Below are 24,874 nucleotides of genomic sequence, written 5' to 3' on the forward strand. Positions count from 1 at the left end.
GGCATCAAAAAAGCAAATCATCATTGCCTCCATAGCGTAGCGGTAGCGTTACCGCCTACCACACAGGGGGCCCGGGTTCGATTCCCGACCGGGGACTGGGTGTTGTGTCCATTTCCATCATCATTGACTCGTAAGTCGCCGAAGTGGCCTCAACTAAAGAGAACTTGCAATACGGCTGCTGAACTTCCCCGAATGACATAAAATCTGGATCAGTTTCAAACTGTTGCTTCGGAACACGAAATGTTTCAGCTCGACGTTCCTTGTAACTGTGAGTCAGAACCCGAGGAACAAATTTGGCAGCAACCCTTTTCATTCCCAAAACTTCCGTCAAAATTCGCTGAACCTAGCTCCAAAATAACCCACTACTCTCTAACAGTTGACCAATTGTCTGTCGACGGTGTGTGGACGGGAACTCTCGAATTTTTTAAATATTTTCGTCGATTCGGGCAGTTGGAGGATCTGCAGAACTATGTTTGTCATCAAACAACATGTCGCCATTTTTAATCGAACACACCACACGAACACTTGACTTTTCCTCACAGCGTCATCTTGGTAAGCTGTTTTCAACTTTAAAACATTTTCAGGAGCAGTTTTACCGAGCGGAAAACGAAATTTCAAGCTCCACGTCGTTCACTTAAACTTGCCGTCATAAAAAACGAAACAAGAACAGAACAGCGCCAGCAAAAACAATCAGTGCAGATGAACATAGCAAGCCAAGTCGACAAAGCGGGTGGTTCTGAACTGGCAATGAGTTTCTACATACGCCTAGCGGTAGAAATGCGTACTACACAAGCTCCGCCCACGGCAATGTTATTCCGGTTCTTTTCGGACACCCCCTCGAATTCCATACTACACTCCAGATAACTTTAAAAAAGGCTTCCAAAGAAATTTACACTCGCGGATAAAATCGCAACACTAAAAAATAATTTTTTTGAAACATTTCTTGAAGCCTTCAGCTGCCATTCTCTTTATTTCCTGTACGATTGTACAATTACGGTCTTAGGCCATTTTCAAGTATTTAATAGATAATTTTTTAGTAGTAGATTATGACATATACGTCGTTGCTCATAAAATAAATCCGAAATGTTCAAGCTATTTTAGGACCACGTGTACGTACAATCGTACAGGAAATAAACGGCCCTTTTCAGTCTATCCTAGGCATGTTCGATAGGGTTCATGTCTGGAGAACATGCTGGCCACTCTAGTCGAGCGATGTTGTTATCGTGAAGGAAGTCATTTACAAGATGTGCACGAAGGAGGCGCGGATTGTCGTCCGTGAAGACGAATCCCTCGCCAATATGCTGCCGACATGGTTGCACTATCGGTCGGAGGATGGCATTCACGTATCGTACAGCCGTTACGGCGCCTTCCATGACCACCAGCGGGGTACATCGACCCCACATAATGCCACCCCAAAGCAGCAGCGAACCTTCACCTTGCTGCACTCGCTGGACAGGACTTCCGCCTGACCGGGTTGCCTCCAAACACCGACGATTGTCTGGCTGAAGGCATATGCGACACTCATCGGTGAAGATAACGTGGTGCCAATCCTGAGCGGTCCATTCGGCATGTTGTTGGGCCTGTCTGTACCGCGCTGCATAGTGTCGTGGTTGCAAAGATAGACCTCGCCACGGACTTCGTGAAAGAGGCTGCGCATGATGGAGCCTATTGCGCACAATTTGAGTCGTAACACGACGTCCTGTGGCTGCACGAAAAGCATTATTCAACATGGTGGCGTTGCTGTCAGGGTTCCTCCGAGCTATAATCCGTAGGTTTCGGTCATCCACTGCAGTAATAGTCCTTGGGCGGCCTGAGCGAGGCATGTCATCCACAGTTCCTGTCTCTCCGTACCTCCTCCGTGTCCGAACAACATCGCTTTGGTTCGCTCTGAGACGCCTGGACACTTCCCTTGTTGAGAGCCCTTCCTGGCACGAGGTAAGAATGTGGACGCGATCGAAAGGCGGTATTGACCGTCTAGGCATTGTTGAACTACAGAGAATACGACCCGTGTACCTCCTTCCTGGTGGAGTGTCTGGAACTGATCGGCTGTCGGACCCCCTGCGTCTAATAGGCGATGCTCATGCACGGTCGTTTACATCTTTTGACGGGTTTAGTGACATCTCTGAACAGTCAGAGGGACTGTGTCTGTGATAGAATATCCACAGTCAGCGTCTATCTTCAGGAGTTCTGGGAACCGTGGTGATGCAAAACTTTTTTTGAGGTGTGTATATAAAATGACTGTACTGATTTCATTGAAAGTTCTCCTTTTTTCCAATCTCCTAACGAAAACATTGTTTTTCTTTTTTTTGTCAAGATAACGATTATGAAAATAATAAATGATCCATTATGTACTGATAATTTGCACAGTCATAATAAATCTCTTGTTAGAATTGCGTGGTAATAAAAAAAGTACCAGCACAGAGATTCGATCCACAGACCTCACGTTCTTGAAACTAAGTGCTTACTCGCTCTGCTGCGAGCTCTTTCTGTAGTAGTGATCATATGAAGCAATAAGCAGGCCTAAAATTTTCAAACTCGATTTTCTCGACAACGGTTGAGAGTTGCGTCTTAAAGCCCTAGTCGTGCCCTACACATCCTGTCAATGTGAATCAAATTGGTGAGGGGAGGTTCGTACGGTCCTCTTGTTAGTAACGCAGTTTCAGTAAAGCTTTCGGCTGCTCAAGTACACGGCACGACGTTTCCTTCCAAACTACAAATGACTTCTGCTCCTCACCTTTATCTTTCCAATTCCTTAGCATCTGCTCACACAGGTATTGCATTTCGCTGTAGCATCAATAGGCAACTGATTTTCTGAACAAAATGGCGGTTTATACAGGGTGTTTCAAAAAGACCAGTACATTTGAAACGGCAATAAAAACTAAACGAGCAGCGATAGAAATACACCGTTTGTTGCAATATGCTTGGGACAACATCGCTGCTCGTTTAGTTTTTATTGCCGTTTCAAATATACCGGTCATTTTTGAAACACCCTGTAGGTACAATATGCAACCAGTCGCCTTTTTTTAGTTTTTGATACGATTTATTTTCTGTACCATTAAGTAATTTTCGAACCTCTGGAGGGTCACCATTAGGATGGAGGTGTTACAGGAACATCACACGGATAATGTTGCTGCATTAACGGGCCGTATCAAAAAGAATCATACGATTTTAAAAATATCATAACTTTTATGTTATTTTAGATACGTGCGTGAACAACGTACTGGTGGAAAGAGCAAACCCTCGAGTTTTACATTGGTTCCCGCTAGGTAGCAGCACTGTCATCTGGAAGTGCGGGAATTTTTAAAGCAAAGGATTACTGAACGCTGGATCGGTCGCACTGGACCAAACGGTTCAGCCTTACATTGATGGCCTCCAAGATCACTGATCCTGACTGTATGTGATTATTTCTTGTGGGGGATTATAAAAGACTCTGTTTATGTGCGTCCGTTACCAACAAAAATGAATGAACTGAGCCGTAGCATAACAGCAGCTGTGGAATCTGTAACTCAAGACATCCTCGCTGCAGTGTGGGAACAATTTGAATACCGCATTGACGTATGCCCTGCATCTAAAGGGGGGCATATTGAACACCTATAAAAAGATATGAAAAAAACAACTTTTTGAGTTTCCTGTTTACCAAACGCCAAATTCACTGTATATGTTCATTAGCTTCAGAAATACAGACGTACCAAATCGGATGATTCTTTTTTGATACACCCTGTACTTCCAAATGATGCAGTGCCCGAAAAATAGTTAAGGGTACAATAAATCGCATCAAAAAAATAAAAAGAAGTGACTGGTTGCGTATTATACCCAAATAAATCGCCAATTAAATTTCCAGTTGGAGTTCTGCATACACGATGAATATAGGGTAAATACTTTTTATTACATCTACATCCATACTCCGCAAGCCAGCAGACGGTGTGTGGCGGAGGGTACCTTGAGTACCTCTATCAGTTCTGCCTTCTATTCCAGTCTCGTATTGTTCGTGGAAAGAAAGATTGTCGGTATGCCTCTGTGTGGGCTCTAATCTCTCTCATTTTATCCTCATGGTCTCTTCGCGTGATATATGTAGGAGGGAACAATATATTGCTTGAATCCTCGGTCAAGGTATGTTCTCGAAACTCCAACAAAAGCCCATTCCCAGCTACTGAGCGTCTCTCCTGCAGAGTGTTCCACTGGGGTTTATCTATCATCTCCGTAACGCTTTCACGATTACTAAATGATTCTGTAACGAAGCGCGCTGCTCTCCGTTGGATCTTCTCTATCTCTTCTATCAACCCTATCTGGTACGGATCCCACATCGGTGAGCAGTATTCAAGCAGCGGGCGAACAAGCGTACTGTAACCTACTTCCTTTGTTTTCGGACTGCATTTCATTAGGTTTCTTCCAATGAATCTCAGTCTGGCATCTGCTTTACCGACGATTAATTTTATATGGTCATTCCATTTTAAATCACTCCTAATGACTACTACCAGAAAATTTATGGAATTAACTGCTTGCAGTTGCTGACCTGCTATATTGCAGCTAAATGATGAAGGATCTTTCTTTCTGTGTATTCGCAGCACATTACACTTGCCTACATTGAGATTCAATTGCCATTCCCTGCACCATGCGTCAAGTCGTTGCAGATCGTCCTGAATTTCAGTGCCATTTTCCATTGTTACAACCTCTCGATATACCACAGCATCATCCGCAAAAAGCCTCAGTGAGGTTCCAATATTATCCACAAGGTGATTTATGTATATTGTGAACAGCAACGGTCCTAAGACACTCCCCTGCAGCACACCTGAAATCACTCTTACTTCGGAAGACTTGTCTCCATTGAGAATGACATGCTGCGTTCTGTTATCTAGGAACTCTTCAATCCAATCACACAATTGGTCTGATAGTGCATATGCTCTTACTTTGTTCATTAAACGACTGTGGGGAACTGTATCGAACGCCTTGCGGAAGTCAAGTAACACGGCATCTACCTGGGAACCCGTGTCTATGGCCCTCTGAGTCTCGTGGACTTATTCCTGTTGAAATTCACCCATTAGTATAGCTTGGTCTCGTTATTCCTAATAGTGTGAAAAATATATTAAACAGTAATTATGAGTGATGGCTACTGTAGAGTCGCCACGTAATAGCTGTTGAAACGATGCCACGTCACTGTAGTCATCCACGAAGTTAACTAACAGGTGGCGGAAGAGGCCAGATTCCTGCGTAAAGTGCTAGTGGTGCTGGACTGTGCTTTTTCTCTTATTTTCGTCCTGATGAATGGAGGTCGTCGCCGGCACAGGCTTACCGCTTGTGGTCAGGGACAGACCGAGCAAGGCCGCCGCTGTGTGGGAAGAATGAAGGAAACGTGATGTCTGTCTAAAAGACAGTGCTCTCCTTCAGTACCCTCCTCTGAAGAGACAGCGATACACTGCAGGAGTAAAACACGCGATTCGTATTCGGAAGGTGTCGCGTTCAACGCCTAATCCGACAATCTACGTGCACAGTCACGATCAGGGCTGTTTGGTATGTGGCTGTGTTAACCAACACCAGTATTGTAACTTCCTGGCAGATTAAAACTGTGTGCCGGACGGAGACTCGAAGTCGGGACCCTTGCCTGTCGCGGGCAAGTGCTCTACCAACTGAGCCACCCAAGCACGACTCGCGAACCGTCCTCAGAATGTTACATCCACCAGTACCTCGTCTCCTACGTTCCAGAGTTCGAGTCTCGGACCGGCACATACTTTTAATCCGCCAGGAAGTTTCAAATCAGCGCACACTCCGCTGCAGGGTGAAAATTTCGTGCTGACTTGCAAATAATAGATTTCAGCTATCAGTTGTCCTTTTTAAATTTTGTTGGCAGATCTAGATTTCAGCTAGAAACTAGCCATTCTCAATGCACTATCATTTTTGACCAATGCATGCAATGCCTGTTGGTCGGGCTTCATCCGCGGTCCATTGATTAAAAGTTACATTGATTGACATTTACCCGATCGGGTTTATTCGGCTCAGCTCGTAAAGCCCCGACAACTTTTGTCTGCTGGAAAGTTCTTTATTTCTAGATGCGACGGGCATTCCCGGGCAGAGATATCACGTACACTATACACGCATTCAAAAATCAGCTTATGAATCGTTCAGAAATTACGAGGGTTGTTTTTTAAGTAAGGGCCGTTTTTATTTTTAAAAACAGATACAAATAATTTTGTAAAAAAACTTTTATCTTCTGATTCTACACACTTTTACCCATTTTTCTACATATTTGCCTTGTTTATTCAAGCACTTGTCATACCGTATAACTATGTTTTTAATTCCCTCTTCAAAGAATTCGGTCGCCTGCTCCGACAGCCAAGAGTTCACGGCCGCTTTCACTTCATCGTCGTCATTGAAGCGCTGCCCGCCAAGATGGTGTTTCAGGTACCGGAAAAGGTGAAATCGCTAGGAGCAAGGTCGGGGCTGTATGGTGCATGGTCCAAAACTTCCCAGCCAAAAGAATCAATCAAATCCCGAGTCTTTTGAGAGGTGTGAAGCCTAGCGTTATCGTGCAGGAGCAAAACTCCTTTTTGTCAGCATGCCGCGCCTTTTGTTTTGAATTGCTCTGCGGAGCTTCTTTAGAGTTGCACAGTAGGCATCTGAGTTGATTGTCGTTCCTCGTGGCATAAAGTCCACTAGCAAAACACCGCGCCGGTCCCAGAACACAGTTGCCATAATCTTGCGCTTTGACAGCGTCTGTTTGGCTTTGACCTTGACGGGTGAGGTTGTGTGTCGCCATTCCATCGATTGTCGCTTGCTTTCGGGAGTGATACGGGATACCCACGTTTCATCTCCAGTGACAATTTGACTCAACATGTCATCCCCTTCTTCCTCGTAACGAATCAAAAAGTCCAATGAAGTGGCAAATCTCTTCCCTTTGTGGGCCTCTGTGAGGAGTCTGGGTACCCACCGAGAACACAGTTTCTTAAAGTTTAGGTTTTCAGACACAATTTTGTACAAAACCGATCTTGAAACTTGTGGAAATTCCAAAGAAAGAGTGGAAATAGTGAATCTTCTGTCCTCACCAATCTTTGTTTCGACTGCAGCCACCAAATCATCAGTGATCACAGAGGGCCGGCCTGAGCGTTCTTCGTCATGGACGTTTTGACGGCCATTTTTAAACTCTCTAACCCATTGACGCACTTTACCTTCACTCATTGCAGTCGAGCCATGAACTTCTGTTAACTGACGATGAATTTCTGCAGCTGACAGGCTTCTCGCGGTCAAAAAACGTATCACTGACCGTATCTCACACGCGGCGGGCGATTCAATAATCGTGAACATTATAAAGTAGCACAGCGATGCGTACACGTCAGCTACAGAGCTGCAACTTGCATCAGTGTGAACGGGATGGATGCCGGCAAGTGGCGCGGTGGCTTGTTGCGGCGTCCGCGCGAACTACGGGACTATACGCGCGAACGGCCCTTACTTACAAAACAACCCTCGTAACTTAGAATGTGTTAAAAATGTTCAAAAACCAACTGAGAGATCATATGAATAATCTATAGACCAACGTGCGCTGGATACTAGGCGCTTCGTGAAACAACGTTTTTTTCTTCAAGAAGATGAATTTGACACCCCCCTACCTTAAATTGCCGCCTGTGGGAGACATCCCGGTTCGCTCCCCCCCCCCCCCCCCCCCCTCCGCTCATCCGGGTCTGAACAGTGCTAGCGAAGAAGAAAAGCAACATATATAGAAGGAAAGTCAGAGAAACTTGTTTATACTTGTCAGAGCGAATCTAATTTGAATACAGAACAAGGCTATAGGCTTCCATCATTGTTATTTCTAACCATCACGGGCGTAAACACGAGGACACGTGCACGAGGTTCAAATGGCACTGAGCACTATGCGACTTAACTTCTGAGGTCATCAGTCGCCTAGAACTTAGAACTACTTAAACCTAACTAACCTAAAGACATCACACACATCCATGCCCGAGGCAGGATTCCAACCTGCGACCGTAGCTGTCCCGCGGTTCCGGACTGAGCGCCTAGAACCGCTAGACCACCGCGGCCGGCCACGTGCGCGAGGAATACAAACAATTACAAGGACTCCCAGACTGCGCCACGACAATAATATTTTGATGAACCACTTCTTTTGCTCTGCCTGTTTCGTTATCTGTCCAACGGCGATGGCCTACCAACAGCAGCCGGAAGAACTACATACATTAACCGCGCTCCTTCAAAACAAGGGCTAGGAATTGTTTTTGTAAGTCAAACTGACACAGGCGTGACTGTGTTCAGCTATACGGGGAACATTACAAGGTCCTGAAGAAGATCCCAGGTGAGGGGTAGAAACGTCGTTCGACTAGAAAAAATTTGAAAGACGAACACGGTGCGGTGTAACATCTTAAAGGATTTTACCTTCAAATTCTGTTACTTGTTCGCATCGTTACAGTAGTTTACGGTGGGAGCGATCAGTTCGATGCAGGATAATCTTCTTCGGCGGTAGGCGGAACTGGCAGTGAGCTCATAATGACTGGGCCATTTGTCGCCATGTTTATTCGGCAAACAGTGACGGCGGCGGAAATTTCCAGCTCCGCGTCTAATTAGTCTGCGGCCATCGAGCGTTTGGCGATAAAGTGAAATGCCACAATCTACTGCACGGTTGCCTCACAGAGAACGTCTGCACCGCAATATGCCGACAGCCATCGTTGTGGGTAAATTTGCACGTTAGGTCCGCGTGTATCGCCACTTCCTGGAATTGCTCCGTGGCGATTGACAGGCGCTGGTGAGAGTACTCCGACAGAGTCGGTCTGATAGCCGCAAACGGCGGAAGGCACGCCTCTACAATTATCGTGATTGTGGTCTTTACGGGGACTAATGAACGGAGGATATAAAAATCCAGAGGGCGGTTAATGGATTGCTTGGTGGATGAAGTGCTGAACTATTACACGAACAAAAAAATGGGGGGAAGATTTGAGTTTAATGTCTCGTCGACAGCGCTACCATTAGGGACGACATTAGCGAATGAAAACAGACCGACATTATCTCATTGCTAGTGTCGGCTCCAAAATTCGCAAACTGAAGATGCACAAACAAATTTAGCTTGTAGAAAGAATTGACCTATCGCTGCTGCTTCCTTCAGTGATGTTGGTATCTTCTACCTGGCAGGTACAACTACTTGTCATCGCACGCACTAAAGCTTTTTTCCTTCTTGTTGTCGCCTTTAGTCGGAAGACTGCTTTGATGCAGCTCGCTACCCTAGTGTTTCCTGTGCAAGATCCTTCATCTCTGCGTAACTACTGTACCCAACATCGTTTTGAATCTGTATACTGCATTCAAGCCGTGGTGTCCTTCGACAATTTCAACACACCACAATTCCCTTAAATACAAATATAACTATTTATTGACCCCTCAGAAAGCGTGGTAGCAACGTATTCCTTATTTTAGCCAAGTTTTGCCACAAATCTCTTATTCTCTCCAATTCTACTCAGTTTCTCTTCAATACTTACATGCCGGCCGATATGGCCGAACTGTTCCAGACGCTTCAGTCCGGAACCGCGCTGCAGCTACGGTCGCAGGTTCGAATCCTGCCTCGGGCATGGATGTGTGTGATGACCTTAGTTTAGTTAGATTTAAGTAGTTCTAAATTTAGGGGACTGAAGACCTCAGTCCCATAGTGCTTAGAGCCATTTGAACAATTTTAATACTTACATGACCTACCCACCTAATCTTCAACGTTATCTTTTCGTACTTTCGAAATGTGGTACTACAGAAGAATACTGAATACTAGATGGGTCGATCACGTAACTAATTTGGAAGTACTTAATAGAATTGGGGAGACAAGAAATTTATGGTACAACGTAACCACAACAAGGAATCGGTTGATAGGACACAGTCTCTAACATCAAGGGATCACCAGTTCAGTACTGGAGGCAATTGGGGGTAAAAATCGTAAAGGGAGACCAAGAGATGAATACAGCATGCAGACTGAAGAAGACGTAGGCTACAGTAGTTGTTCGGAGATGAAGAGGCTTGCACGGGTTAGAGTAACGTGGAGGGCTGCATCAGACCAGTCGACAACAGCAGGAACAATTTTTTGAAGGACATCACCTTTACGCCAGTGACTGGTTTAAGTTTTTATTGCACTGTTGCAATTTCGGGCTGGCCGGTGTGGCCGAGCGGTTCTAGGCACTTCAGTCTGGAACCGCGCGACCGCTACGGTCGCAGGTTCGAATCCTGCCTCGGGCATGGACGTGTGTGATGTCCTTAGGTTAGTTAGGTTTAAGTAGTTCTAAGTTCTAGGGGACTGATGACCTCAGATGTTAAGTGCCATAGTGACCAGAGCCATTTGCAATTTCGGCGTTACGCCATTATCAAGTGCTGATATTATGGCTGTACGTCAATTCAACGTAATGTAAGTTGACACATTTGTATGCCGTTGTCAATACTGTTAAATAAATACATTCGTGTCGTTACACACTGCGAGCACACGTATTCAAACATCGTAAGATAACATAATCTGTAAATGCACATGTTCGTTAACCCATCACTAGTCACAGATGCTTTAGACCACTTTATTATTAGATGCAAGGTTATACTACAGACAAATACAGACTTCCTGAGCTTTAAATTTATATTCGATGTTAACGAATTTCTCTTTCCCTGAAATTTACTGTTGTCGCTATTGCCAGTCTATATTATATATCCTCTGTACTTTGGCCGTCGACAGTTACTTTGCTGCCTTTTTTATCATAACGCATCGACTACTTGTAAAGCCTCACTTATTTATCTGATTCTATCAGCATAGACTGATTTAATTTGACTATATTCCACAACATTTCTCTTTTGTTGATATTCATCTTAAAACCTCTCTTCAAGACACTGTCCGTTCCGTTCAACTGCTCTTCAAGCACACTGCCGTCTCTAGCAGAATTGCACTTTTATTGCCAAATAGCAAAGTTTTTACTTCTTCTCCCTGAACTGTAATTCTCGTTTCGAATTTCTCCTGTGGTTTCCCCTACTGCTTGCTCTGCTTACGGACTCAATAACGTGAGGCATAGGCTCGAATCCAGTCCCACTGCCTGCTGAATACTGACCCCCTCCCTTCCTCAGATGTTCTTCGACTCCTAGAACTGCAGTCTGGTTCCCGTGCAAGTTGTAATTTGCGTTACTTAAAAAAATTGGTTATTCTGCTTAGTTATTCTGCTTTCGCACTTTCCATAAACTATGGAGGGATGAAGCAAACGTCAATAAATCAATAATTTTATGTTGGAACTCTTCCATTTGGTCCGTGTTTGCATAGAAAACAGTAATATCAGTAATTGAGTCGGCCTTGATGCAAAACACCTTGTTATTCGTTTATTTCTTTATTCTCCCAAACTAGTTTCGGCGACAAATTCCGCCATCATCATCTGAAGCACGCGGAAATTAGCATGGTTATACAAACACAGCAGCACATTACTACATTTTTTACTATTCGTTTTTTGAAATATATCCATATCCATATATCCATATCCATATATCAATATCCATAGAAAACTATATTTCAAAAAACGAATAGTAAAAAATGTATTAATGTGCTACTGTGTTTGTATAACCATGCCATTATCTGCATGTTTTAGATTTAAAAAAAAAAAACACTGATGATGGTGATATTTGTCACTGAAACTAGTTTGGGAGACTAAAGAAATAAACGAATAACAAGGTGTTTTGCATCAGGGCGGACCCAATTTCTGACATTACCGGTAATTTTATTATTGGTGTCTTCCACTTTCTACTCGGTCAACACCACATCTACATCTATTTACATCTACATGAATACTCTGCAACTCTCACCTAAATGCCTGGCAGAGGGGTCATCGAACGACCTTCGCACTCTCCAGGGTTTTGCCTCTCCATCATCGAATAGCGCGCGGGAGAAACAGACACTTAAACGTTTCCGTACGAGGTGTGATTTCTCCCTATGTAGGTGGGTGGCAAACAAATATTTTCGTATAAATATCTAGGCGCGACGGAAAACCCCTTTGTTTTACGAGGTGCATTCAAGTTCTAAGGCCTCCGATTTTTTTTTTCTCCGGACTGGAAAAGAGATAGAAACATGCGCATTGTTTTAAAATGAGGCCGCGTTCATTGCCAATACGTCCCAGAGATGGCAGCACCGTACGGCAGATGGAATTTTACCGTCAGAGCGAGAATGAGAACTGTTTTAAATACTTAAAATGGCGACGTTTTCCTTACTTGAACAGCGTGCAATCATTCGTTTTCTGAATTTGCGTGGTGTGAAACCAATTGAAATTCATCGACAGTTGAAGGAGACATGTGGTGACGGAGTCATGGATGTGTCGAAAGTGCGTTCGTGGGTGCGACAGTTTAATGAAGGCAGAACATCGTGTGACAACAAACCGAAACAACCTCGGGCTCGCACAAGCTGGTCTGACGACAGGATCGAGAAAGTGGAGAGCATTGTTTTGGGGGATCGCCGAATGACTGTTGAACAGATCGCCTCCAGAGTTGGCATTTCTGTGGGTTCTGTGCACACAATCCTGCATGACGACCTGAAATTGCGAAAAATGTCATCCAGGTGGGTGCCACGAATGCTGACGGACGACCATACGGCTGCCCGTGTGGCATGTTGTCGAGCAATGTTGACGCGCAACGACAGCACGAATGGGACTTTCTTTTCGTCGGTTGTGACACAGATTCACCGCCACCAAAAAAATTTCGGGTAACCGCCAGTGCTGAAAAAATGATGGTGTCCATGTTCTGGGACAGCGAGGGCGTAATCCTTACCCATCGCGTTCCAAAGGGCACTACGGTAACAGGTGCATCCTACGAAAATGTTTTGAAGAACAAATTCCTTCCTGCACTGCAACAAAAACGTCCGGGAAGAGCTGCGCGTGTGCTGTTTCACCGAGGCAACGCACCCGCACATCGAGCTAACGTTACGCAACAGTTTCTTCGTGATAACAACTTTGAAGTGATTCCTCATGCTCCCTACTCACCTGACCTGGCTCCTAGTGACTCTTGGCTTTTTCCAACAATGAAAGACACTCTCCGTGGCCGCACATTCACCAGCCGTGCTGCTATTGCCTCAGCGATTTTCCAGTGGTCAAAACAGACTCCTGAAGAAGCCTTCGCCTCTGCCATGGAATCATGGCGTCAGCGTTGTGAAAAATGTGTACGTCTGCAGGGCGATTACGTGGAGAAGTAACGCTAGTTTCATCGATTTCGGGTGAGTAGTTTATTAGAAAAAAAATCGGAGGCCTTAGAACTTGAATGCACCTCGTGATGACTACCACACAACTCGCGCTTCGTACCCGTAAGACTCTCTCCCCTATTTCGTGATAGTAAGAAACGCGCTGCCCTTCCTTGAACTTGGCCTCCACTTCAGAAGTCTTTTAACTACGGCTGTCAGCTGGCAAGGTCGCTCTATCACTGAGACAAGTATTCGGTGTCCGACGTCATCTGCAACTGGTTTGGAAGTCGAGTTCGCTATAAGCGAATTCTGGCGTGGACAAAAAAGCCGCCAGGCAGAAAGTGCTGTGACGCACATTGTGGAACAAGGGGAAGGTGGGCTACGTTTTCCTCAGCGGCGTGTCGACAACCAGTCCTGTGGCCCCAGGGACCCCACCACGGTCAAGGTCAAGTGACGTAGAAGGACGTCGGTAAAAGTCCGCCGCTACTCGGACTTCCCCCGGGGTCAATCGGAACACTGATGCGGGCACACGTGTTGTTTGGATTGACGCTCGCGCCTCAGCGTAGCTGGTTTAGCATAACGGCGCTAGTGCGAATTGCTGGAGAGCAGAATTCTCCGAAGACTGTCGGATCCGCTCCTACTTACGTCAGCATCGCTGTTATTCATCCGTTCCAGATTTCACAGCGATTATGACTACAGGTCGATTCACACATGACTGAACAGATCGGGGCGGGGAAGGAGATTCGAAAGATTCCACAGTGCATTTCAAACGGGGCCATTTATACAGGCAGTACAGAGAACGCAACGGAACGTCATGCTCAAGTTTTCTCGGGGAGAAAACTTGGACGTTGACGTTGGTGGTAGAGGGAGGGGGGGGGGGAGAGGGAGAGGGGGGGGGGGACGACTGCGTCGTGTCTGTAACAGTTGTGCGAAATGCTTACTTATGCCGAAACTGAATATCCTGCCATTTCTCGGGGGCCCACGATACTTCAGGAAGTTTTCGGCTTTCACACTGGTTGGCTTTGGCAACCCACGACCAAACTGTCACATTCCAACCTCACCCACACTCCGTCTGAAGATGGGCAAAGGAGCCTGAAACTGGTAGGGCAAAATAAATTATCATAAAGAAATGACTGCCCCCAGTTTTACGGTCTTTCAACATACCAAAAGTAATTCCTAGTAAAACATGTCCTAAGAATCCAGCACGCTGTGACAGGGAATGCATTCTTAGTGTGCCTTTGTGCTACCTGCGAAAAGCCGCTTACCCCGGTACGAGGCTTCGCAGAAACGTATCTAAGCAGAACAGTCACTCCCTACAAGAATTGCAACCTCACGATGTCGGCGTCTGCTAGCATCGGAAGTTAACCTATTTTCACAGCGCCCACATATGGATAGCAGTGGCTTACACCCTTTCCCTGTACTTAGCCTTTATTTTTATTAATTTGCTTTGTTTCCGTGACATACTGCCGATGTGCCGCGATGACTTGGATGTTTCTTCGCGAAGAGAGGCCAGACATCGTAAAGCGAAAAATGATTTAGGTATTACAATACCTGGACACAGAAAAACCCTACACTGTGTATAAATAGATACATCATAAACTTTTTACGGTAAATGATAACAGCCAAACAGTTGCAGGAAAAAGATTTAGTGAAATCCTTGACCACTGTTTCGGTATATTTAGATATACCCGAAACTGTGGTTAAGAATTTCAATAAATCTTCATCCTGTAATTGTTTGGCTGTTATCATAAAGATAGGTGTGTGTGTGTGTGTGTGTGTGTGTGTCTGTGTCTGTGTGTGTGTGTGTGTGTGTGTGTGTGTTCCACATCTCCTTCTAAACCACTGGACCGATTTCAACTAAATTTGGTACACATATATCTTCCTGTCAGCGACTATTGTTGTGGGGGTAAGAACTACCTACCCACCACAGGGGTGGGGGTGAAAATGCAGCGTATGAAGAGACACGTGAATTCCCAGACTTTATTCGTCCAGTATTTGCGAACCAGAGCACTTAGCGACTTGCAACAAACTTTATACATAATTTGAAACCATTACGAAAATTTTTCACACCGGCAACCTCTACAAAGTGATGAAAGGAAAAATGTTTATCGCTTTCTACTTTTCAGCTGTTCATGCACTGAAAATACGGCATGTATTCGCGACACATTTTTTACAGATCGTATGCAAATACACCACTGAATGTAAGTGCAAAATTGTATCATTGTACGACCTATATTTCACGAAATATGACGTCATAAACAATGAGATCCATGAAAAACTTCCGCATCATGGTTGACATTTAGCCGGCCGCTGTTGCCGAGCGGTTCTGGGCGCTTCAGTCCTGAACCGCGCTGCTGTACGGTTTCAGGTTCGAAACTTGCCTCGGGCATGGATGTGTGTCACGTCCTTAGGGTAGTTAGGTTTAAGTAGTTCAAAGTCTAGGGGCCTGATGACCTCAGACGTTAAGTACCATAGTGCTTAGAGCCATGTGTGTGGCTGACATTTAAATTGATTATTCCTTTGGTACTAATTCTATTCACAGCAAATTTCGCACGTAGTATCCACATCCGTCGTTGCATGTACCTACAAAACTATATCATGGTACCACAAATAGATGAGGAGATACGACGTCGTAAACAGTAAGATGCGTCAAAAACTACCGCATCGTGCGTGACGTTTAAATTTATTATTTCGTTGCTACAAACTCTATTCGCATTACAGTTCTCGGACAGTATCCGCACATGCCTCTGAATGTACATTCAGTGTTATATCATAGTGCGACACACAGTCCAGATCTGACGTCATAAACATTAAGCACACCGTCAAATACTGCTTGGTACCGGTGTGGATGTACAGCTATAAATAAATACCTGGACAATGCCGGTTTTTTCCACTAGTAAGAACATAAACTGATAAAGCGTAATTCATTAAATGACCTTGTTCACTAGGTGTCTGTATGTATTCGCTGTGCGCTCAGAAATGAAAATAGCAACGCTACGCGATCGACGGCGATACTAGAGACAGTACTAAACGCATCTCTTCACAGATTCTTCGCATTTTCACTGTGGTTTCCATTTCGCAACCGATCCGACCTTACTTTCCGAATAATCCTCGTACAGTTTCCTTGCGACAGAGCAACGGAAAAAGGTACTTGCTATAGCTCAGTCCAAGATTCGTCTTCTTCGGCCTATTGCTTCTTGGTTGGGTATTGCCCCCTGCCCACTGCACGTACAAAAGCAGTGTTTCCTGAATTCCAGGCAACTTTGTGATTCGAGTAGCGGAACAGGCTTTCTGGGGGGGGGGGGGGGGAGGGGGGGGGGATGGATGGATGTGAAGGGCCAAACACCGGGTGGAAAACTGGAGGTATGCAATCAGGCACGGTAATAGCGGTGATTAAAAGACGGCGGGAAGCTGGCAGCGGCATTGTCTCGAGACAATAAGTGTAACGGGTTGGCCCATGACAGCCCCCCTGGGGCACAATAACTTGCGGAACAATGGCGGCCAGAGGCTCATGACTGGGCCGGCAGAAGTGGGCAACTTTTGTGGACCCCAACAATCCTCACGACACAGCAATTAACAACTCCACCAAGGGCTTTACTCTCCGCACAGGTTTCGTTATAAAAGCTAAAGATCTCTCAACAGCGTCGACTTTGGCCGATGATATTGTACTGTGCGTCAAGAGCACCAAGTACATTGTGAAGTAGTTCGACGGACTGAAAGGTAGTGGAAGCTTTTATTGCCGTAGTCCTCTCTATTCCGCATTATTTCGTGCATCATATTAGACGTTTCAGGGAAGTCTGCACCTGTGCCATTCATGATTTAAATCATGAAAACTGCGCCAGTTACTTATGCAGTTTTCATTATTTAAATCTCTATCTACTTCGGCTTTCGTCTGTTGTTTTGCTGGCCATGTGGCAAAACTCATCTGCTGGTGTTGTTACTCATTTCCTAATCTAATTCCCTCAGCAGAGCTTCTGTAAAGTTTGGAAGGTAGGAGACGAGGTACTGGCAGAAGTAAAGCTGTCAGGACGGGGCGTGAGTCGTGCTTGGGTAGCTCAGCTGGTAGAGCACTTGCCCGCGAAAGGCAAACGTCCCGAGTTCGAGTCTCGGTCCGGCACACAGTTTTAAGCTGCCAGGAAGTTTCGATGAAGAGGTACTGAATAGAATTGGGGAGAAGAGGAATTTGTGGCACAACTTGACTAGAACTAGAACAAGGGATCGGTTGCTAGGACAGATTCTGAAGCACCAAAGCGTCACCAATTTAGTACTGGAGAGAAGCGTGGAGGGTAAAAATCGTAGAGGGAGACCAAGAGATGAATGCACTAAGCAGATTCAGAAGGATGTAGGTTGCAGTAGGTACTGGGAGATGAAGAAGCTTGCACAGGATAGAGTAGCATGGAGAGCTGCATCAAACCAGTCTCAGGACTGAAGACCACAACAACAACAGCAACAACAACAACAACAGTTGGAAGAATGTACAGTTAAAGCACAACTTTGCATGGTAGTCAATCATGGGCTGTAGGAAAACCGAAAAAAAAGCTACTGTAACCGTTTGAGATGTTCTCCACATAATAGGAGAGGAATTTAATATATCGTAACACTGATTAGAGGAAGGGACTTGAGTGATACGACATGTGTTGAGACATCGCAGATTAGCTTCCATGGTACTAGAGGGAGCTGTAGAGGATAGAAATTGTAGAGAGAGACAGAAACTGGAATACACCCAACAAATAATTATATATGTAGAATGCTTATGTGATATCAAGAGGTGGCAGAATAGAGAAATTTGTAGGTAGTCGTATCGAACCTGTCGGAAGCCTGATGATTAAAAAAAAATTCAAAAAGTCACCATAACCTCGAATTACATGGGCCACTCCAAAAGAAACGCACACTATTTTTTTTTTAAATCCACCTTTTATTCTACATGTTTGAAAGTTTTGCAGTGTGTAGATACTTCTTTTAGGAACAATATTTTCATTTCTCCACATAATTTCCATTCCTCTCAACAGCGTTACGCCATCTTGGAACCAGCACCTGTATACCCGCACGGTAAAATTCTGGACCAACCTGTTGGAGCCACTGTTTGGCAGCGTGCACAAGGGAGTCATCATCTTCAAACCTTGTTCCACGAAGAGAGTCTTTCAGTTTCCCAAAGAGATGATAGTCACACAGCCGGCCAGAGTGGCCGAGCGGTTGAAGGCGCTACAGTCAAGAACCGCACGACCGCTACGGTCGCAGGTTCGAATCCTGCCTCGGGCATGGATGTGTGTGATGTCCTTAGGTTAGTTAGGTTTAAGTAGTTCTAAGTTCTAGGGGACTTATGACCACGGTAGTTGAGTCCCATAGTGCTCAGAGCCATTTGAACCATTTTTTTGATAGTCACACGGAGCCAGGTCAGGACTGTAAGGCGGGTGTTTCAGTGTTGTCCATCCGAGTTTTGTGATCGCTTCCACGGTTTTCTGGACTGACATGTGGCCGTGCATTGTCGTGCAACAGCAAAACATTCTGCTTGCTTTTGCCGATGTGGTCGAACACGACTCAGTCGAGCTCGAAGTTTCTTCAGTGTCGTCACATATGCATCAGAATTTATGGTGGTTCCACTTGGCACGATGTCCAGAAGACACTGTAGCCATAACTTTTCCAGCAGAAGGTGTAGTTTTGAATTTTTTTTTTTGTCTTGGGTGAATTTTCATCATGACACGCCATTGATTGCCTCTTCGTCTCTGGTGAAAAATGATGGAGCCATGTTTCATCACCTGTCACAATTCTTCCAAGAAATACATCTCCACCATTCTCGTATTGTTCCAAAAGTTCGCTGCATACCGTTTTTCTTGTTTCTTTGTGAGCCACAGTCAACATCCTGGGAACCCACCTGGCACAAACCTTTTTTAACGGCAACACTTTCAGTATTCTGCAAACACTTGCTTCCCCTATGCCAACGCAGCGTGACAATTCGTTCACTGTGATGCATCTGTCAGCAGTCACCAGTACGTTAACTCTCTGCACATTGTCTGGAGTGTGTGCTGTACGAGGCCTGCCGCTGCGAGGACAATCCTCAATATTGCCGTGTCCGCTTTCATCGCGTAACCTGCTTGCCCACCGACTAACTGTACTGCGATCGACAGCAGCATCTCCATACACCTTTTTCAACCTCTTGTGGGTGTTTCCCACTGTCTCGTTTTCGCAGCACAGGAATTCTATGACAGCACGTTGCTTCTGACGAACGTCAAGTGTAGCAGCCATCTTGAAGACATGCTGTGACGGCGCCACTCACGGGAACAGGTTGAACTAAGTTTGAAAACAAGTGGGAAGGCTGTATCTACACACTGTAAAACGTTCACACCTGCAGAATGAAAACTGTATTTTTAGAAAAATAGTGTGCATTTCTTTTGGAGTGACCCTCGTATATCGATCGTAGTTCCTCCCACGCACCATCTGCCAATGATGCAGAGAAGGATAAATATAGTGCTCTCCCCCCCCCCTCCCCAACTCCCGTCACAAACCTTAAGGTGGGTTACGGAGTACGTATGCAGAGAAGGATGGGGATGTAATGTAGAACGAGCAGAACTGCCCCCTCCCCAGTGCAGCGCTGGTACAATACGGCGTTTCCGAGGATGAAACACACAGGCAGGGGTATACGCGTGCCCTGGGCTCGGCGAGTATTGCGCGCGCGGTCACACAGAGAGCAGCCGCGACTGAGTACCTGCGATATACCTGCGTCGAGAGCCGCGACCCAGATTCGGCGCCGCCAGCTGCCTGCGGAATGCGGCGCCGATTCGTCGGTACCGACGGCGGGGGTTGGGTGGGTGTGGGGGTTTCAATCGGCCGATACAGCGGCCGGGCACGTTCGCATCTCGAGGCGAAGCTGCGAGACACCGGCTTATATCTGTAGCAGCGGTTCTCTTGCAGAATGCGGAGGGAACAGGCAGCTCCGCAGAAAAAAAAAAGACCGCCCCGGTGTCAAAGAGAAGAAACGCGAGAAGGTCAGAGTTTAACAGCCCGCAGACATCGAGGAACCCGCTAGAGACCAAGCTCCAACTCAGTTAAACAAAAACGGGGAGGGATTGTCTACTATTATTTATTTGCAGAAACCACACACCGACTCACTCAGTATGTACAGACAGTATTTCAACTTCGCTCACGCAACTCCTCCGTGCCTGCTGCAACGTTAAAGAGAACTTGAATTTCCAATTTTCTCTCACTTGGAGATACCAGTAGCTAACCTGCTCCGTTATGTGGTCGCGTTCACATTTTTGAACCTTGATGTTTCGTCCACAGCTGCGTTAGACATCTTCAGAACTGCTCCGCTGAGTCTGTTTGTTAGACGCACCAGTCACCTCGACAGAAACAGCCTTCTATCTGCTGTAACAGTAAAGTAACAGCGACGACGTGCAAAGCGTGTGCTAGGCACTGAGAGGCTTGTTGCGCTGTTCGTTAGCCAAAAGGCCTCTAAAATCACGGTGTCTACATGGACAAGGAAAAATAATTCCTGGATTTTTCCCGAATTTCCCGGTTGAAAATACACTTTCTCCCGGGTGAAAATACACTTTTTCCGTGTTAAATGACAGTATACTTTTTCTCGGCACTTATCAATCCTTTTACGGTTTATGGTTTTATACACCGGCGTAGAATTTCCCGGCACTTCAGAAAATGAAACTCAGGGGAAAAAACACGTTTTGGAAAGATCTTTGATGTGCAGCAACATATACACTGTATATTTCCGTGTTGCGAAGGTATAAATTCGAATTCCGCCAAACACCGCAAGTTACTACATTAAAATCGAGATTGCGACGCGCTTTTGTGAGCCAGTCACAGCTCATGTCACATGATCTCGCCAGCTGGTGACAGCATTTGACACGTGATGTAGTCAGCCAATAGCAAGATCACTCTTAAGTAGCGCAATCACACAAATAAGAAAAATTAATAGCTTAAATTAATGTACAATTGTTGCTACAAGAGAAGCAAAGCTATCACATATAATATTGGTCTCTAAGATTAATAAGTTGCAAGAGAAGATAAGCTTCCATACATATTGTTGATCTTTTTTGCACATCCATCACATAAATGTGCCAGTAAATTTTTTTTAATAACGACGTAAATGTCTGATCTTCTGGGCCCGAAATTCTTCATATGGTCGTCCCCAAAGAGTTCATTTTTAAATGACAGTCAAACGCTGTGTGATTTAAGAAATTCGTCGTACACTCTCTCACATAGTTTATCTTACAGAAAAGGAAATTTACTTTTAAACTAACGCTTTTCAAAGCAATATTCGCAATATTTTTTCGTGACCTATTAGAAAGGTACGTTTCAGCAGTTGCTAGAGAGCACCAGATAACAGGCGTCACCGCGCTTGCGCAGCTACGATGACGCAGGAAGCCGGCATGTTCGTGCGTGTGCAACATTAAAAGATCTTGCGTTAAAACGAATCTAATGTAAAAAACTGTCACGTCACGCTCATTGGAGGCAATTTGTTGTTAAGAAACACTGCACAGTCTTCCTAAAGCCTTTGACACACTTTGCTGTTGGCAGACGCTTGTAAGAGCACTGTCTTTTGTTGTTGTATATGGTGCATTTTCTATACGACTTAAGTTTTATTTTCGTTTTTTTCTCTCGGTCATGTTTTGTTGCTGTAGTATTATTCTGCAGAAGCGGGATACGGTAAATTTTTTTGTTAGAGTATTGGTTCTTACCAGTCCAAATCACAAAAATTTAACAGAAAACTAAAACAATGAGAAATTCCCGGAACTCAAAAAGATTCCCGGGTTTTTCTCGGTTTTCTCCCAGATGAAAAAATTCCCGGGTTTTTCCCGGTTGTCCCGGGTCGTAGACACCCTGAAAATGCTGAGGACCCGTTATGCATATCAGCACTGTTGCTTGACTGCTGTATGTAGCAGCTAGATGGCTGTTTCGGTTGAGATTGCTGGTACCCGTAGCAAACAGCAGACTATTGGAGCACCCGATGTCTTCAGAGAATATCTTTTGATTTTCCCGTTCTTGTAAATGCTATATTTGGACGAAGTACTTGGATGACTGTAGTTATTGTAGTAGGATGTCCTGCAAATTATGGAGGCCTTGAAGCTTCCTAAGATAGCAATATAATAGCATGATAGACACTTGGTATATCAGAGACTGCAGGTTTACTGAAGAAGATACTATATGGAGTAGCTTCTTCAGATAAGCCGCTTACTATTAGCACTAGGAAAACGAAGAAGATTAATACAGATGAAAATATTTTTATCTGATATTAAGTGGGCAGTGGTAATTGCAAAAACACCTTGCTCGTGATGTAATGTTGTATTACAGAGAATAAAGTTAAATCATGGGTACACATTGATCTTGCCAGATGCCAAGAAGCGAATCTTCCTAGCGTTGTAGAACCTCACCCTGGTAAAACCTAGAAGAGACAGGAGCATCTCTGAAGCCGTCCAACGTAGCTATGGACAAAACGTCCAGAACAAAATAGTTTCATCGACCACGCGCTTATAATCCGGAAGAGTCACCAGAAACTAAGACAACTGGTCACGAAAGCTTCGTTGTGCGATACGAACTAATGATTCCCAAATTGAGAAAGTACGCTCCGATTGGTCGCGAAATGCAAATCACAGCCTGCCGGTTTGGCCGAGCGGTTGAAGGCGCTACAGTCTGGAACCGCTACGGTCGCCGGTTCGAATCCTGCCTCGGGCATGGATGTGTGTGATGTCCTTAGGTTAGTTAGGTTTAAGTAGTTCTAAGATCTAGGGGACTGATGACCTCAGAAGGTAAGTCCCATAGTGCTCAGAGCCATTTGAACCATTTGATTTTGCAAACCACAGTGAAAATAATAAAAAAATTTTATTTGCAAAAGCTAGCTACACACTTCAGCTACTTCTCTACATAGTCGCCGCTTCAACTTAGACATTGCCGTAGCGTTTTACCAACTTTCCAATGCCCTCGTCATAGAAGGCAGCCACTAGTGCTTTCCGCTGCGCTAGTCTTCAGTTTTTTGTCTGTGCCAAAACGTTGCCTTCATAGCCAGCGGTTCATGTGATGACAGATGAACACCAGAGGAGGGCCAAGTCTGGACTGTATGGTGGGTGAGAAACATTCACGCTGCAGAGGCGTCCTCGTTGGCCCTGCACCATGCGGCTGAGAATTGTCGTGAAGGCGGAAACGCACGACAGGTACGCTATGTGGGGTTGCATGAAATCAGGCGAAATCTCGCAGCAGGCGCCCATACTTCACGGGAGACACTAACCCTCCCGTGCTCACTGTGTTGTCAGAACTGAAAAGAGCGAAAGAGTGACGTGGCGCTATCGATGGGCATACCAGCGACACTGCCCAACACACCTGTGCACAGCTTCATCGCATCTTCACTGAAGTTTCCATTTCTCGACCTATCGGACCTTATTTTCCGAAGAGCCCTCTTATATACATATTCGTTAACGAAATTTATCATAAATATCGCTTTCTCAAACCAACAGCTCAGTTCATGAAATTAATACAGCAAATAAGAACGATCTTAATAACGAGTTAAAGTCGCTTACTTTGATCAAATACTTTGTCAAACACTTCTCAGCAGCCACAAAAAAATTCAGCTGAAGATGCGTCTACAGGATTTATTGGCAGCCAAACACTTCTATTCCAATGACGAGCTCATTGGTTTATATAGATTATATAATATCAAATAAGGTGAGTGTTACGTAAAATCTGACTTCTGCACATACTCAGTGCAGTAAGGTCAGCAATGTAAATAAACGTCGTAAACTGATTTTCTGTTAGGCGATGGATGGCTACAATAGCTTAAGATTTATCGTATGCTCCTAAGTATATTGTACATTTAAAAGTTTTGTGAGAAGTTGGATATTACCTCTTACATGACAATATGTTTAAAATTTTTTTGCCTTACCCCACATCTATGAGGACTAATTCACTTGGAATATGTGGGATGGACATTAGCATATACCTTTTTCGGAAATATATATTACGTATTTTTGTTTCATAGTAAGATGTACATCCTTGAGGGTCTCCTAAGTATGGATCTATGAAACAAACGTACATCCAATCTATCTAATCTAAAAATTGGTGTGGATAATGATGTTCAACCCACATAATTTATGCTTGGAATTTTTTAGAGTTAGCCTGCACTTTAATTTTCGAAGACTACTACAAACATTTTGCTTGGTTGTAGGTTCTGAGCAACAATTTTTTTATGGACTATTTTTTTCTTCAACTACCTGAATATATAAAGTCTCTTTGATCCTCGTAACTGTACAGTTTCGACCTCGAAGTCATTTGCAAACATCATGCTGTGTGTTAACAACATACATCGTAATACACTGTTGTCAAAAATTCACTGCATCACACGCAAGAATCACTTCGAAACACAGGAAGGTTTCCTGAAACTTATGTTGAAATATAACCGCAACCCAAAACCGAGACACAGCCTCCCAACTGAACAACTATTCTTACAGTGGCCACTGCAGCTGAATATGTAGCTCGTAATAGCCGAAACTGTGCACTAGCTTTATTGCACCTGTTCACTACAACTAACTTGACGCTAGCTTTCTTGAGCAGAGAGATCGAAATTTGGATGTCATTGGACGTCGAAGTGACTGAGAGAACTTCAGAACACATGTCGTCATTACATGAGTACGTACTAAGCAACTGTACCTCTCTCCAGTCCCTACATCCGCTTATCCTAGATGAACTGTTTAATCCAGCAATATCAGCATTAATTGCTAC

Source organism: Schistocerca cancellata, chromosome 3 (genome assembly GCF_023864275.1).
Source record: "Schistocerca cancellata isolate TAMUIC-IGC-003103 chromosome 3, iqSchCanc2.1, whole genome shotgun sequence".
NCBI classification, from domain to species: Eukaryota; Metazoa; Arthropoda; class Insecta; order Orthoptera; family Acrididae; genus Schistocerca; species Schistocerca cancellata.